Source organism: Corvus kubaryi, unplaced genomic scaffold, assembly GCF_017639235.1.
Source record: "Corvus kubaryi isolate FWS band 111438036 unplaced genomic scaffold, C.kubaryi_AGA036_p1.0 split3-131, whole genome shotgun sequence".
NCBI classification, from domain to species: domain Eukaryota; kingdom Metazoa; phylum Chordata; class Aves; order Passeriformes; family Corvidae; genus Corvus; species Corvus kubaryi.
The window spans coordinates 1,120,276-1,137,993 of record NW_024582083.1 but is presented as its reverse complement, the minus strand read 5'-3'; positions in this window follow the sequence as shown (position 1 = coordinate 1,137,993).

Below are 17,718 nucleotides of genomic sequence, written 5' to 3'. Positions count from 1 at the left end.
CTAGTCTCTTCATTAAAAACAACATAGAAAGCTCTCAGGGCATAACAGCCTGTGATGTAAATATGAAACATCAGCTTTGTGTGGCCCAAATGCCCTGGGAGGTCTCTGAGACTCTGAGACTTTGATTTTAGGAGCCAAAATTCTAGACACATTTGCATCACACTATATTCCGTATCAGTAATACAAGCACTGGCACAAGATTGCAAATGTACAGTACGAACTCACTTTCAGTATAGCACGCACCTGTACCACTTCTCTCTTTTGAACTATACCCATCTCAACCTCCTACTCGCTGCCTAAATGAATCCACCAGAAACTTTTTGGTTTTTCCTTATTGAGTCCTAGTGCCCTGGCCTTTGCCTGGAAGGCAGCTTTGTTGTAAGCACTAATATCTTTCTCTGCTGTGAAACCACTGTCAAAAATAGTGACCATTTTGCATAGTGTTCCCTATTTGAACATGGTAACCATGGTAAACATTTTCTCCAGCTCTATTATTTAAGCTATTTTTAAATGAGCTAAGTTAGCAAAGTCAGATGTTATTATGTCTTTATTTGCTGTGGTTTAAATACATCTGAACTGAGGTAAATATATGCCAGAGCATATCCCAGGTTATTGGTTCCTTGACTTGGGGCCTGAGAGTAAAATGCCTATCAATCTCCATTTGCAGGACTAGAGGCTTTCTGACCTGGGGTCTTCTTAAAATTCACCTGTGGAAGAGGCAAATTCTGCCACAAATTTCATATTTGTTTTGCTGTAGTAAATTTACATCTATAAATGTGACTACCATGTTTGCACCAAAAAAAACCCCCAAAAACCAAAACCCAAAACCAAACCAAAACAAAAAAACCCAAAAAACTCACACCCCCAAAAAACCAAAAAAAATCCATTACAAATTTGTGAATCCACACTTTTTGTCTAATTATAAGGAAATTGTGAAAATTACTTTTTGTTATCAACCAGGTACAGGTAAGTATTTATTTAATTTATGTGCCTAATTAATTTTTCAATCATCAAGAGTAGGCATGATCCTGAATGGATTGTTAAAACCCTACATACCTGTCCAGGCTGTTTGTTTTATTCTTGTTTAGTAGATTCCAGCATGAATTCCTGTTTCCTCCTATGACCACAAGATGATCTGTAGAATTGATATATGTCCTTGAATTGGAAACTGGAATTGCAGATGGCTACAAATGGCTTTGTCATTCCCTTTGTTCACTTAAGGAGATGTATTGGGTAAACTGACAACTGAGACCTATCAAGTGTTCCCCTCTGCAGTCTTTTCCATCGGACTGTTGAGTGTTTTGTTCATTTTCATCCATAAAAGGTCAAGGGGTCTAAGTGTGTCAAAATTGTTTTCTCTTACTTGACAAATTCATAGCTGAAACATTTTGCTGAAGGCTACAACTTTGTCATGTACATTGAAAACTTGCAGCTCTAATTTGAAGTAAATAATGAGAAAATATCAAGGATGTAAATGATAGCAAGGTCATGACTCATTTTCAATATGAAGCAATTAAGAAATATGACAATCAAGAAGGCAAACAGCCTGTATGAAGATGCAAACTTGGTTGGCTGTTGAATAGATCTAAAGGCTTCAGTACCTTCACTGCTGAACTATTCCTAGAGATGTATATCATACTTTTCATGCTGAAAATACTTTTTTACCTGGCAGTGATTTCTGTTGGAGACTGGAATACTTCTTGTGAATATTGACATTTTGCACATTTGGTAGATAAGACCAGCAAGTTTAGGTATCCCTGAACATGCAACATCCATCCTTCAAAGGCAACTTTGAAGATCTGTGGGGAGACGTGGCAGCTTGGGAATTCTTTTGCAACATCAAAATTTAGGAAGAAAATGTGCTTTCTTTTTCCCCAAATTAGGATTTTGTAATTTCTGCATCTGTGCAGCTGCCTAAAACAAATGTAAGGACCAAGAAAACTCCTGGACAACTATGGGAGACAACATGAGGCTGAATTAGGACGTCTTTGGTACCTTTTCTTTACCCAGAGAAGTTTTCTTTCACTCTGTTTTGGGAAACCTGTGAAAACAAATTCTTCATGCCACAAGGCATGAATGAATTTACAAGTGAAGAAAAAAAAGTTGCACCAGTGTCCAGGTTTCAAAGGAAGAAACCTGATTAAAATAAAGGTATCATATTCATTTAAAAGCTGTGAAAGGCCAATAGATGCATGAATCCATTTATAAACATATTATGTGATTCCTGTGTCAATTACAGGCAAAAAAAAAATAAACAGAGAAGGGATTAGAGTTGCAAGTGGGTTCAATGATTGTGTCTAATTATCCTTTGTTATGGATCTCTGGTGCTTTAACAGATTACTTTCTTATGTATGAGGGTACCATGTCTACAAAGAAGCTTGGTGCCTGCTAAGATCCAGTGCATTAAAAAATAATATGCTGCAGATTTCTCCATTTAAGTTTGAATCTACATCATGGAGTATTCTCAAGTTGTTGTTCACTGTGATGATCCACAGCTATGCTCTAAAGATTGCACAAAGTTCAAGAGAAAGTATTGAGCAAGGAAGCGTAGAGACTTCACACAAAGGAAAAAATGCCAATGTAAAAGCTTTGAATGTACAAAAATCAGGACTGTGAAAATAACCTGTGGTTGTCAACAAAGGGGAAATGTCAAAAGGTTTATAAACAATGAAAAAAACCCAAAGGTTTCTTCATTTCAAAGTGGAACTAGAGAGCTGCAGACAGAAATTCAAAGTTAATTCAGTCCCTGCCTAAAATGTTGGTAAGGAATGGGGAGGAAAGCAAAACCCATTTCAACCAGAAAATTGAACTACTTTTTCTTTAAAATGTCTGTAAAGACATCTGACAATGTTGGAACAAGAGTTTGATATCTACAAATATTCAACCAAGGAACAGGAAAAAGGTGCCCATGTGTCAGCCGCCCAGCATGCAAAATAAGAGCATACCCTCAAAATGTACTGCTATGACAGTGCATCGTGTGCATGATGAAAAACCACATTCAAATGCATTTCTTACTGTGAAACAGCACATAGTGTTATCTGAACTGCTTAAGGCAAGTCAGACTTCATATTTGTATTTCGAACTAGACTCACTACTTGACATTTTTGTGTTTGAGCTGTTTAGAACTTGGAATGCATTACAGAATACTGAGATAAAAAGCTTAAGATTTGTTGTCAAAATTAATTGCTTCTGTGTATCTGCTTCTGCTTGACTCATAAATGGACTAAAAAGACTTTGGCTATCCAGCTTAATTAAATAAAAAGATGTAAAATTATCTATCCAATAACGTGTGACTACATATTCATTTTGGAAACAACCTAAGACTCACATTTAGCTTTGGGGCAGCTGACCCTGCTGTTTTAGTGGGCAAAAGAATAGTTTCATGTATGAAACAAAGTGGGAGTTTCACACTGTAGTTGAACAACCATGCTTCTGATTCACCTGAGAGTTTAAAAAATGCTATTTTAAGCATCTAGAGTCCTAATGCAATGGTGCCATGTATGGTGAGAAGTAGTTTATAAGGTTTATAATATCTCACCCACGCATTTAACTGCTCTTTGCTGTGTTTTTTTGTTTGGTTGTAGTTTTGTTTGGTTTTTGTTTGTTTGGTCATGTTTGTATAAACAAACACACATTAAATAATTGCCAGCCCGATGCAGGCAACTCTACCTAGATTACAGAATGTTGTTTTTCCTTCTCAGTCAACAAGGTATTTTGCAAACCTCTGCACCATTTTAGCCTTCAAAACAAAGTAAATAACTTTTCCAGTACTGGCATTATGCAAAAGGTCATACAATGTGAAGTTGCTTTGCGGTGAGAACTACATAGACAGTAGAGCCTGTTACAAATAGTTTTAAATTCCTACCAATTACCTTGATTTTGCACATATACAAATGTTCACAGGTATGAGATCAACAGAAGCATAAATCATTTAAAGGACTGAAACACAGCATTTGCAAACTATTACATAGATCTTATTTTGTGGAGTTTTTAAAATGGAAGATATGAGACACATCACTTTTTCTTTTTTTTTTTTTTGTGTCAAAACATCAATGATGTACATTGAAGTACAAAGTCTCAAGAAAGAGTTTTTTAAAATTTTTGTGAAAATGCTTCAGACATTTGTTGAATAAATGAAAGAAGATTATAGCAGTTTAGGGCTGTCAGAACCTATGTTGTCTAAACAACAAGCTTAAATTGAAAGATGAAAACTGGGAAATAATTAACCTCCGAATCTGCAAAGACATATGCACATGCCTAATACTACTAATGGACCAGTCCACTGCTTTATTTGCATATACAAAGTTAAATACATGATTGTTTTAAAGACTTGATCATAGGTCTGCAATATTAGATAGCTTTTTTGATTCATAGCTTTAATATATAATGTAATACTTCACTATGAATAATTTTCCACTGACAAACTAGAGAGCTCCAGTGCCAAAAATAGAGCTTTCCTCAGTTCATTTTATTGGTTAAAAAATAATATTCCTTCAGACCAATCAAAAATTTGACAATTACGTCTCCAGAAAAATATGTGAGTTTCAAATTTCAGATATGGGAGAGGCACACCAATCTTTTAATATGTACTTTTGGAAAGGTATTGAAAAACATTGAAGGTATTAAAACGTATGACTTTCTATGATACCTTCGTATTATCTACCCAGAGAGCACTTCAATCAGTCTTTAATAATATTTTCCAAAATGTTAACTTTGTCAAGATGTCAGGTCAGGACTAGGCATTGCTCCTGATTTCAGAAGGTACTGTGCCACTAAAGTGCACAGTAATTTAATTAATCAGTTATGAAAGAACTCATATGGCTGTCGTACAAAATGGTAAACACTAGTAAGTGTTCTACCAACCATATTCCCCTAGATAGCTCTCTCTGTGGCAAAGAATTTCACCGTTAATTAATTAAAAAATCTTTTAAATGCCAATTGAAAATACAGTCTTTAAACGCCTTTAAATTTCAGTTTATCTTTTTGTATCTTTGCTTATTTTTATGTTCTCTCAGACAATTTTTGTCTCTATGTCTTTCATTCCTCTCTCAGGTTTCCCATTATTCACTATTTTTATCTGGTCCTTTTCCCAATCAGTGTTTTCTTTACTTACATTCTTTCTTTCATAACATCCCTGTTTTAGCTGGTTTTTGAATGTGGCAATCACTATGCACATTATTCACTTCTAAACTCCTCCCCACACAACATCCAAATCTTTCTCCAGAGTGCAGAAAACAGCAGCTCTATCTCCCCATAACAAAAAGCAGAATTAAAGACACAATCTTCTCCAACAGCTCTGCCCTCCACAGCTAACCTGTCATCCTCTTTGGGATCAGTTTTGTGCATCTGCCTCTGTGATTTCACTCTTAAGACAATAAAACCCTGAGCCACGTCTCTACTTACACCAGTTCGGTGCTGTATTATCCCAAAACAGACTCCTGAGCTAGAAATCTACACATTTTCCCCAAAGGTCTTCTTGCTTCTCCTTGAAGCTGTATGTCATCATGCGGGAATGATGAAATTTTTGCTCCTGGCAAGTGATACACTTCCATTGGGATGCTTGGTTCAATGAACAGGACAACTCTGCACAAACAGGCAGGATCCAAGATGCAATATCTATTGAGAGGCAATGTTCGTGTTGCCCTTGGGCACACCCTTGAGGCCAAAAGCCATCCAGTACATGTGCTTATGACCAAATTGGAGAAACCTCCAGATCCATTGGGAGTTCACAAACTGCATCCTTAGCTCACATGAACAGGTACTCTTGCCCTGGGTATTTTAAATTCTTCTGTACCTCACATAAGCCCTCTTACTTGGTACATACGTTCCTAAAGTTCCTACCCCATGAACCTTCTCTCGTGACTTACCTTGTACACCTCATTTAAAGATTTTTACTGCAGTCCTGTAGCGGCAACTCCAAGATTGCTGACAGATGCATTGCCTGTTGAGCCTGGCAAGATAAGAGAAGTGCCACCACCTACAATCAAGAGACAAGGAGTCAAGTAAGCTATAGTGCTCTCAATGGCATAGTCTGTCCTATACCAGTTAATAACCGTCCTTATCTGTGATTGTCCCGTTTAACCTCTTCTCTCCTCTCCTGGATGTTTAGCTGCCTGTGTTCATGTGTGATACAACACAACTGTGTGTGTTTAGATCTGAGTGCCATGAAAAGAGTGAAGTTGTGGGAAATCTTAGCTGGGACCCCAACCCATGAAGCCTCCTGAGCATTGATTCAGGAACTGCAGCTGTGCTCAGCCTCTTGCTCTAGCCTGAGTTAATGGTGGAGGTGTGCTGTGCTTGGCATTGCATCTTTCCTTGCCTCCCTGACTTGTCATTCTGGCCCGACCTCAGGCACATCTCTTCACTCCAAACTTGCCTCTTCATCACTGGTCTGTTCACTAGATTTGGTTATTGAACCCTTTCTTTCCTCTTTTTTTGGGGTACTGTGAGATTGAGGCTGCAGCCTGAGGGTGAGGGCACTGCCTTTCCAGCCTGGCTGTCACCATTGGCTCCTAGCTTGCACTCCCTAATAGAGCAGCCTGCTCTGCTTCCTGACAAAACCCTTAAGGATAAGAAACCCACTCTTCGGTGCCCCTGAGACAGGCATTATTTTGCCTGTATGGATAGTGACATCCTTCAATCTGTTCCAGTATTCATGTGCTCCATCCATCCTTTGAAGCATGAGCATTGAAGTACAAGGCAGAAGCTAGATGTATAAAGCCATCAGTCATCCTACCTGCTGTAACTGGAAAGCCTCAGGCAGGTATTCCCAATCCCACACATATTCAGGTCAGATCCTTGTATCTATCCAGTGTCTGTCATATAGGTCCTTGGCTGCATGCAGGAGTGGTTTTTTCTCTCACACTGAGGCTCAGACCAGGGACTTGGTCCCATTGCAGGTTTTTTGCAATGTTGTGAGGACAGCTGCTGGATCACTTCAGTCAGAGCATGAACTTACTCCAAGGACAGAATTTATTGCCATGCTGGCTACAGGATGGCATTTTGTGCTCCTTAACGACAGGCCAACCCAGCAGTATCTTCAGCATCATGATCTACTTAAGTCCCTGGAAACCTGGGAGTGGCTGACTCTCTGAGATCATCAGGAACAGTTTCACCAGGAGCAGATGTTGAAAGTAACTATTACATGCAATAACTAGCTAGTTTTTCTTTCACCAATAGTGCTAGAGGAAATAGACCCAGGCCCCATAAGGAAAACAGAAATGTGACATCACTGATTGAGCAGTAGTGTTGTTAGATGAATTATTTCAGCCCATATTATTAAGGAACTTACTATTTCAAAATTTCCTTTAATTTTTAAGTTTATGTCATTGAAATTTGGAAATAGATGGAAATAAGTCAGTTTTAAGAAGTCCTAAAAATCATTTCCATCTTTCAGTTGTGCAGATTGTTTCGAGTGTATTCTGATTCTAGTTTCTAATATATTCTTCAGTATTTCAAATTCAACTAGAGGTGAAGTAAAAAAGAAACCTATTATTTACTTAGCTAGTACTATTAGCATAAGAGCTACTATATCTCACTACTTCCAATGCACATATAAAATACAGTTCCTGATACAACTGAAACCTTTGATCCTTTGACAGAGAATGGAGCTATTATTTACATAAATGTAACAGTCCAGAAAGTGGAAGAAAATGGATTTTTCTGCAATGTACCATGCACATTAGAATTATCAAGGAGTTCTCAAAAGAAAAAAAACAAGTATAGAAATTCAAAGAAAGAAAAGCCTCCTCACACCCTATTTCCAACTATGTGCTAGCAGGTGCATGTATAGATACACACATACATTTCAGGATTGCCTTACTGCATTCATATAGGAAAGGCAAAAACTGCTGCTGGAAACAAGGAAAGAAAAATAATTTCACACTGAGCAGTTTTATGCCATTCAGTTTAAATGAACAAGTCTGAGGCAAAATGTATTAACTTGGCACTCATTTTTTTCCCCTGTCTTTATATTTGAGATTATCATAATAAACTGAATGAAGAAATAAGCTCCTTTTTAAACTAGTGCTTATGAGAGCTTGCCAGTGAATGTAATATTGCATGACTTGTGGCAATCTGTGTCCTAGGGCTACATACGCTTGCCAGTGGCATATGACAGTCTCAAAAAGGACTGTAAGAAAAGCAAGGTATCACGCTAAGGAAATAAGCTGCCAGTTGTGAATGAAGACATACCCACAAGGGCCAGCAACCACGGGATTGCTAAATTATGAGCCTATGCTTGAAAATTCAAACACTAAAATGCAGCTGCCAGGTACAATGTACAGGAACATTCCACTCAGTCTCAATCTTCTATTGCAAAGCATGTCTCCTGATGTCAAGGATGGGTTTACATAGCTTGCCTGATTAAAGATGTATTTAATTACATTCTGAAATGGTATCAAGGAAAAATGTAAAATTACAGAGAAACAATTGAAGATCTGTAGAATTTCAGAAACTAACCATTTAATAAAGTAAAGTATTGCTTCATAAGTGTGCCATTTGTAACTTCTAATACATTTTAAAGCTTGTCTCTTTTTTGGAGTAATAGCCTTATTTCTTTTTTCAGGCAACAGGTGTGTTATACCTGTTCTCAGGTATAAAGAACTTGCTTTTGGCATAAACTAATTAGCCTTATTTTATTTTGTTTTGGTTAAAAATATAGAGGGAGACAATACTGACAAGTGTAAAAAAGATTTATTTGTCTTAAGTGATTAATAGTTCACATGTAGGTATAAGATAACTCTGAGTCCTTTTCATGTGTAGTAATGCATCTAGAGTTGAAAGGGTTGTGCAGTTATATAGCCAGTATTAATTAATTATGTTTTTTACTGTGGAATCCAATGTTGCATTTCAGCTAGGAACATCTTACAGTCACCCTTGTAGACTAGGGGGGAAAGTTATTTACTTAATTGAAAAGAGAAATTCTGTATTACATGGATTTCCATCATAATATGAAGTGCAAATCTAGCCATGCTCTGTCTTCTCTTCACACATTGGAAAAATTCTCTGTTTTGCCTCCCACTCCCCAGACTTCCTGAGTTAATTTCCCATGTCAAGAAAGAAATAACAGAAAAGAGCATTGGCTTTTAAATGCGTGTCATGGGTTAGCATAACTCCGGAAGTGATTTTCTTGCAAAGAGGTGCTTACAGCTTCCTCTATGATCTGACAGAACCTATCAACTGGCTAGTTTGAATATTGACAATTTTTAAGCCACTTAAAATTTTGACTGCCTCTGTGGCCCACATTTAAGAATGGACAAATCCCGGGGAAGCTCTCTCGCTTCCGGCCTTGGGACAGGTAACTGGCCTGGGCCCGTGTGGCCCAGCAGGCCCGGGCCAGGCCCTGCTCAGCCCGGGCCGGGCCAGGCCACAGCCATCCTGGAGCCGTGTGGCCCTGTTCCACCCGCGGCCCCCCACAGCCCTGTTACATGCAGACGGCGCGGACCCCCCCATCCAGTGCGGCCAAGATTCAGCTGAAGCTGCCCTGCTGCCTGGCAAAGATCATGTGACCAACAGCGATAAGCGAATTCAGCTGCAAGGCCCAGGTGAGATTACCCCTTTTAGTGCTGTAAGTTTCCTTCAGAACATATGAAGCCTGCAGACATTAAGTATATTAAGTAAAGAAAGAAGAGCTCAAAACCTGAGGGAGGAGAAAGAGGAGATGCTTAGGAGCTGAAATTCTGTTGTAAAGCTATGGTGGTGATAGATTTTGATATATCAGAGTACCCGTTGTAATTTCATGAAAGCATGGAGGGTAGAGCGTTCAAACTGTACTTGTGAGCAAAAGCACCTGTGCTGAAATAAGCAGATGCTGAAGCAGCTGTAATTAGATGAGAAGTTTGAACACGGAGAGATGGAAGTGATGAGGACTCTTGCTCCAATCGGAAGGAGAAGACCTCTGTTCCTAGAGATGCTCCCAGAGATAGTCCTAGAGATGAAGATGATTAAGTCCATTTTTGCTCCCAGGGAAGGGTAAAGAGAACCTTTGTTTTTGAACAGCTCAACCTTAAAATGGTACCCCAGTAGCTCAAGATTGGACCCTCGAATACAGTTGTGGGAAAAGCTGTAAGTCGGGGGAAGGGACTCTCACATGCCAGCAGAGAACCAACCCGGGCAGCTGTCTCACTGTGACATTGAAGCCATGAGAGAACTGTTTCTTGTGGAGATGTCTCCATAGCATGAGCAAGAGAGACTCCTCTCCCTAAGTGAACTGAAAAATATTATTATAGAGGTGGTAAACTGACTGAAAAAATCTCAAGGGTTGTCTTTTTACATTGTCAGTGGGAGAAGGGAGAAAGGTGGGGGGAGGAGAAGTGTTCTGAAGGTGCGGTCTGATTTTTTTTCTTTCCTTTAGGTCTGTTAATAAACTTCTTTATATTCTTTCAAGTTTGGTGCCTGCTTTGCTTTCTCCTAATTCTTATCTCACAGAAGGTAAATAAGTAAGGAATGAGTATTTTGGACCAAATCACTACACTAAATTGGTGTTTCTGCCCGGTTACAAACTGAACCCACTACAACGTGGTATTTCAAAATTATAATCCCTAATCTTTGAAGGTCCTTTCTTAAACATTCTGAAAACTGCTCAAGACAAAAGATGCTTCTGGAGAAATGTATGTCTTCTTCATATAAATTCATTCAAGAAGAAAAAAACAGCATCAGCAAGGAACCTGGGGATTTAAAAGTATACCAAGAGGTAAATGAATTGTCTTAATTACTTACAACTGTAACATAGTTGACATGCTAGGTCAGAGCAAAGGTCTGTCTAGTGAAAGATGCTGTTTTCAGCAGTGGTCAAAACAGATGTTCAAAAACACCAGGGTAAGAAACTGCAAGCATGCATAGATCTTCCCTACAACACCTTGTCACGTGCCCTGACTATCAATGGTGAACTGTGTTGAGGAGTATGCTAAAGATAAATCTACTCTGGAGATTAGAATCCAAGGTATAAACCTACTGCTGTTCTTGGAGAAGTGGCATTTCTTCCTTTGGAAAAAAGATGCTTCCTTCTACTTTTAGTCCACCAAGGCTCTGGAGTATTTTGTACTGATATTATATATATATCAGTATTTTGCTGGTAGTCAGCAACTTGATCTACCCATGATCTGAACAGATGCAAGTTTTCTTTGGTATACCAAGAGAAGATCAAAAGCCTACTGAGAAGGACGGCACATTGGCACAGGATCAGTGCCAAAATATCTGCATTTGCATGACTCCCTGATGTCTTGGACTATGAACAGTGACTGTGGCTTGGCTGTAAAACTCCAAGATGAACTTTTCTGTTTGATTTAAAGAGAAATTGTGAAATTCCTGTCTCTGTGGAAACCTTTGAAGGCAAGTTGGGGGATGGGGCCTAGGGCTGTTGTGAGGAGAGAATTTTCTCACTGAAATACAAGGGCATAAAGACAAAGGCCTCCAGGATGTAGCAGTGAAGCTCAGTCATTTGATCAGGTGATTAACACCAGAAAAAGATGGCATTTTGTTTTAGAGAGGAAAATTTCTACTAATATGCTTCCTAGGTAACAAGAACAGATAGCTTGCACAAGGACAACTAAGAAATCTGTGGCAACATCTGAAATGTAGTCAAGATTTTATGTCAAGTTTCTGGGTTTAATAGCACACAGTCCTCTATGTCTTATTCAATGTGACTGAAGTATTTGTTAAGAACTGACAAACTGAAATCTTCTGAAACCTTAAAAATGTTAATATTTTATTTACAGTCAATGAAATGCACTTCATACTGAATTATTCAAACATCATCAAGAAATTGGTTAAAACGTAGTTTCACCTAGCCAGGAGATTTCAGATTATATGGAAAGCGACAATATTCTCACCCATCTTTTCTGTCCTCCACCAAACTACCAAACATGCAGCACATGGAAGAAGCAGTGACAGGAGAGTTCTTGACTGTGGCCTGTATGTAAGTGGTGAAAATAGCCAGAAGGATATTGGTCTGGTGATGAGCACGTACTCTGTAGTGGAGCACAGCTTATCCTTTCATGATGCAGCCTTTGTCTGGGGGAGCAAAGCAGCAGTTCCTTGCTTGGGGCAGAGCCAGGGTTAAGTCCAAAGCCAGCAAAGTCCATCTGTTGTATCTGCAACAGATTGGCCAAGTTTGTAGCACAGATTTACACCATAGGCTACAACTGTGAAGAAACTCAGAACTGCAGTAATTTTCACTGGTTTAAAATTGCAACTTTCTTAAATAGAGACATGCTAATTTTTTTTTTTTTTTTCTTTCAGCATGGGAAATGTAAACACAGGTGTAATCAAGACTCATTGGAAAAGCCACAAAAGTGGAATTAGATTGGAATATGATTCCCACCTTTAGCTGCTTGGCTATAGAACCGTGTTGATTGTTACTCAATTTCTGCCCTAGTAAATTTCACCATTTATTTCTTTGCAATGACACAACTTTAAAAGAGGAATAGGGACACGAATAATTACTCTCTCAGGACCAGCTTCAGAATAAACAGTAGAACTCTGTGGAGAAGACAAATGTGGTTAAAATTTTTATAAAAGAGCAATTGATAATCAACTCACAGCAGTAAGCACTTCACTGTGGAGCCAAGGGAGTTTGCCTATTTCTCTTCCATTTCAGTTTCTAAAGGAAAGGTTACTCTTGCCTCCCTAAATCAGCAGAGTTTTAGGAAAACCTCATTGCAGTCTTGAAATCATGCCTCCACACTAGAAAGCAGTAGTTTAAAGTGAGGCTGTCATTAGCAGTTATTATTGACATGCTGAAGTGCTCTAAAAAGGCTAAATATTACTAATTTTAGGTAGCCCCTCACTCAGTCTAAAGCCCCGTGCACTGAGTGACATTGACAATGGGGTTTCATAATGAATCACCTTGTGTTCCAACAGCTGCGTGTGACAAAGTCCCTCTTAGAATATACTCTAAGTCCTGAGCTATGCTGGAATGAAGCACATTTTCAGTGATAAGCTATGCAATTATTAAGGATGGTTTATTTGAATGTAATTTTGAGCAAATTCTGAGAAGACAGCTTTAAATATTCAGTCTTCATTTTCCACTGCAACACACACACATGAATTTATGTTATTTATAATTCTATAAAATTAGTCTGGTATAACCATATATTAAGAAAATTGATTCAGTAAAATTCTATCTCATCACTTGTTTTTCCCCAAATGAGGAAAGGATTAATTAGTTTTTATTAAAATTCATGATACTATTTATGGATGTTATTACTTTTCCTGATATTTTTCCTGACATTTTCCTCTCATTTCTTAATTTGTCACATAATTTCTGCTTAACTTTAGTCAGGAGAGGTATTTCCCTAGCTGAAGTCACCAACCACATGCAGTCCAAATCTCGTATTTCATGTGTATATCCCAGCACTCCAGAAAGCACCTTGACTTGTCTTACATATTTTAATTTCTTCTGTTCTTTTAAAAAATATACTACAACAACATTGTTATTAAGATTTTCCTTAGCCTGATTTTGCTGTCTATTCTTACAGCACCTAAAATATCATATAAGTATGTTTCCATCTCACATCTGTATAATTTTCAGTCCCCAGTTCCCCATTTGTATCTGTTCCTGGCAATTAATTTCCTACATCTGATTTACTGTCAGTCATTTCTGCTTAACATCTGACTGTTTCATAACCCTAAATCTAGATGGCATTCCTGGGCACCTCTAACACTCTTCTTTCTTATGATTGCTAATGAATTCTAGACTTCTCTAACGGAAAAGATGAAAAAATGGGACAAATTACATTTGAGCCTTGTTAGCAGCTGCTACCATTCAAGAAGACAGCAGCAGAAAGGTACTACAAGCAGCATCAACCAGTCTAAGGCTACATGGACTGAAGGAATAACTGCTTTTTTTCCCTCTGCATTTATCAGCTTTATTTCTCTCCAGATTTTTCTTTTCTGCATCTGTTCTACCCCATGGGATCACCTGCCCTTCTCTCCTTCCTTATCAGTCTATATTCTATTTCTGTACTTACTTTCCACATCCTTCAGTACGGTAAAGTTATTTTCCTACTGTATTTGTCACTAGCAGAGTTTTTCAGAGAATCATAGGATGGTATGGGTTGGACAGGACCTAAAAGATCATCTAGTTTAAGGATAACATGTTGTACATGCCAGCATCTTATGACTTTCATGTGACCTTTCTTTTCTGTTGATGCCTCAGTACTAGCCACTGTCTTTCATCTTTTTTACCCTCTTCAAAAAAATTAACGAAAACCCCCTTTATTAACAAGCTCCTTGAGCTGGACACCATGGCTGAAACACTCAGCTCTGGTCAGCAAAAGGAACATTAACCATACATCCACTGTGAGCAGAGATTTCCCTCAGCAGTAAGTCCACTGTCCTGTCACAAAATGCAGACTCTACAAAGCCCAACCAAGCTCTGCCATCACAGAGACTGTCACTTTATTCACTTTGGAAAAAAATGAAGCTCCATCCACATCCAGGAAAAGATTCAAATATGCCTTCTTTTTAAAGTGAGGTGTTGGGGTTTTTCCCCTCAAGGCAGGATTTTCCCTTTATTTAAGCTGTTGACTATCATATCCCACTAAGTCTGTGATCAAAGGTAGGAATTCTGTTTACTGTCACATGAACTACACTGAGCTTGGCAGAGACTTTGTCAAAATCTGACTGGCTCTGTGGTGGAAAGTATGACACACTGCGAACAGAAAAATCTACCATAGCACTAGGGAACAACAGCAATAAAAAACCACACAAGGCTTTGACTGAATTGTATAAACCAGCCCACTCTTACCATTAGACTGCTTCGCCTTTGACTTCAGCATGCATGTTGTTTGTGGCTGCAACTGGGGGATACACCTCACCTGCAGCTCACCTCGGGTGACTTCAGTCTGTACAGGTGCTCCAGCTGACGGCTGAAAGTGTAGCTGATTCTTTTATTTCCCATGTTTATAAATTGAATGCTTGTCAGTGCATGTGGCAGTTTTCAGTCTCAAAGTCCAGGGAGTAAATGCTCTGTGACTGGGATCCTTTTGTATTTCTTTGAACAGAGCAAAAACAAAATGAAATCACAAAAACTACATCTTTCAAATTATAAGATTAAGGTTTCAAATTTTATCTATCTTTCTATCTACCCATGTTTAGCTCGATATCTAGAAAGGTAAAAAAACTACTTCCTAAAATTTTAATATGCATCTTTCTTGATAGCATATGCCATTACAAGCTTTAGTGAAAATGCAGAAGAAGCAAAATGAAGGCAATGCTTTTATTGCTCTTAACACACAGTTATACAAGCCATTATTTGGTCTACAAACCTCCTGTTGAGTGCAGTCTCTTTAATATTGTTCTGAAGATCTTATGTGGCCCCTAGTCTTTGAATTCAGCTGAAGTAATAAACAATACTGTATGAAAAGCAATGATGATTGGGGAAAAAAAAATAAAAAAGGGGGAAAAAAGCATGAATTGTTTCCTCATTAAACTGCATGAGTTTTATTAATAATTTCAGCAGCAACAGGATTCTACTGGAAGGAAAAATTTTGTTCCTTTGGTGAGGTAGAAAAGTGGTAACAAATCTGAACATCTATTGCACTAATACTTTATATGACATTATTCAGTGCCATTGATGTCTTACCTTATGTCAGAAACAGTTCCAAAGGTGCTTTCCCAGGGCAGTCCTATTAACCCATACAAACACAGCTGTACCATCCCTCATGGTTCTACATTTTGATGCGGAATTACAGAGTGCATTGTAAACTCGCTGTCTCAGGTGCACTGAGTTAAGGTTACTTTCTCCAGGGAAAATGCATAAAATCATGAACGTGTGCTGAGGGCAAAGTCCTCTCAGGATTTTGGAGACAACTAAAGGAAAAAGAAGCAGCTGCACTATAGCCATCACAAAGCATTTCTCAGAGTGTGTGATTACAGTTTTCCAAAGGTGTCAGTTAGAGAAATAATCAATGTCATCAACAGACATGCAAGGAAGAAGCACAATGGCAAAGGAAGAAGTGCTTGATGTCATCAAAGGGATTTAGCTGAATCTCATGGGAGAGCACAATGGAGAAGATGCAGGGAGCTGGGCTGACAAAGAGGAAGATAAGGGAACGTGCTTGCCAATAAACTAGAAGGGTAAAAGGACTGGAGTTTTACTGAGGAATAGCTACGAGGTAAAATTAAAGCTAACAGAAAATGGATAAAATCTCTGATAGAGAAAGGAAATCCTAAAGGCCTCCATCTCTTCAAATATCATACCGGGGAGAGTGGAGGTATCAGGAGTAACTCTTCTTTCTCACACGCAGACTCCAGACTAAAACCAGAGGTAACTTCCTAGAGAAGAAAGTTTAATTTATTTATGAAAAAGCTAGTACTGTGTTAAGACAGAATATTATTACTAAAAGGCCTAAATTATTAGTGATCTCATTATAACTACATGTAGCAAATATAAAATAATCTGCTTCTAATAGCAGGTGAGTGGCAGAAGCATGGAAAGCAGACAGCAATAGCAGCTACTACTACAAATCTTCACAGGTTCCTGTCTTTCTTAAAAGCAATAGCAAAATACTAACTTCATTAACGTTGGATTTCCTAAATGAGAATATTTATCAGATTTTCAATACAAGGCCAGCCTGCTCAGATAATATCTAATTACAATCTTGAAACCACAGAGATGAGACATATAAAGTAAATGGGAAAAAAACCCCACCCCATAAAATAACCTCCAGGGCTTTCACTAAACACAGACTTTTTCACTATTTAACTCTGATTTGTATGAATAGCAAGAGAACAATCAATGATAGTATATGAATCTTGTAGAACTAATATTTAACAGTAATCTTTAAGGCTTTATCACAAGACTATGAGGAACAACAAGTGGCTTTTGTTGCTCATTAGATGTTAGCGTGCGGCTGAACTATTTAAGAATCTCACATGGTCATTACAACTATGCTCCATTTCCATGAGCACTCTCCCAGGTATTTAAAGTGAAAAAAAAATACAAAAAAAGGAATATAAAAGATGAATATTTCTTCTTTTATGAGAATGGTGTTCCTTAATCTTAGGAATGATTTTCTTCAAATATTTAGTATATCTTGCAAATCAGCATATGACAAACTATCCTCCAAAATCTGTCTCTGCAAAGAGCACTTATATTTAACAGGTTTGCTCTAAGTGGTGCAGATTTGAAAAGCCCCAAGATACTGAGTATGAAGACAGATAATTTCACTTCTTTTTTTGAAAGTGTCCTATCACCAGTTCACATTGCAAGCAACTATTACAAGTTTTACATCTTTTCACAGATGCCCTCCCTGATATCCATCCAGCTGTTAAAGCTTTTTCCTGAGGCTTTGTGACTTTTGATATTTCAATCACACTTTAAGAAATGAAACTGTTGTGTCTCCCATACTAAAAATCTTTCATCTTTAAAGACATCTACGTAACAGACTGGATTTTTACAGAGAAAGAATATCAGCAGCTGGATCTGTTCTGGTAAGAAAAGTACATTTAGAGGTTGAGACCAGAGATTTGATTCACAGCTAGCTGATTTAGATAGGCTTCCAGTCCAGAAATAAGAAGGATGGATATTGGCTGCCTACCAGTTTAAAAATCCATGAATGGACGGTCATTGGGGTGGGCCATAAATACAGGCGGCTGTCCTTTTAGCAATTTTGCAAGAATATTTGTGCTGATGTGAAGGAGGGCAGAAAGTCACTTTGTTCTGTTCTTCAGTTGCAGTGAGGCAGTGCTGCTGCCGGTCATTTCTAGTCCTGC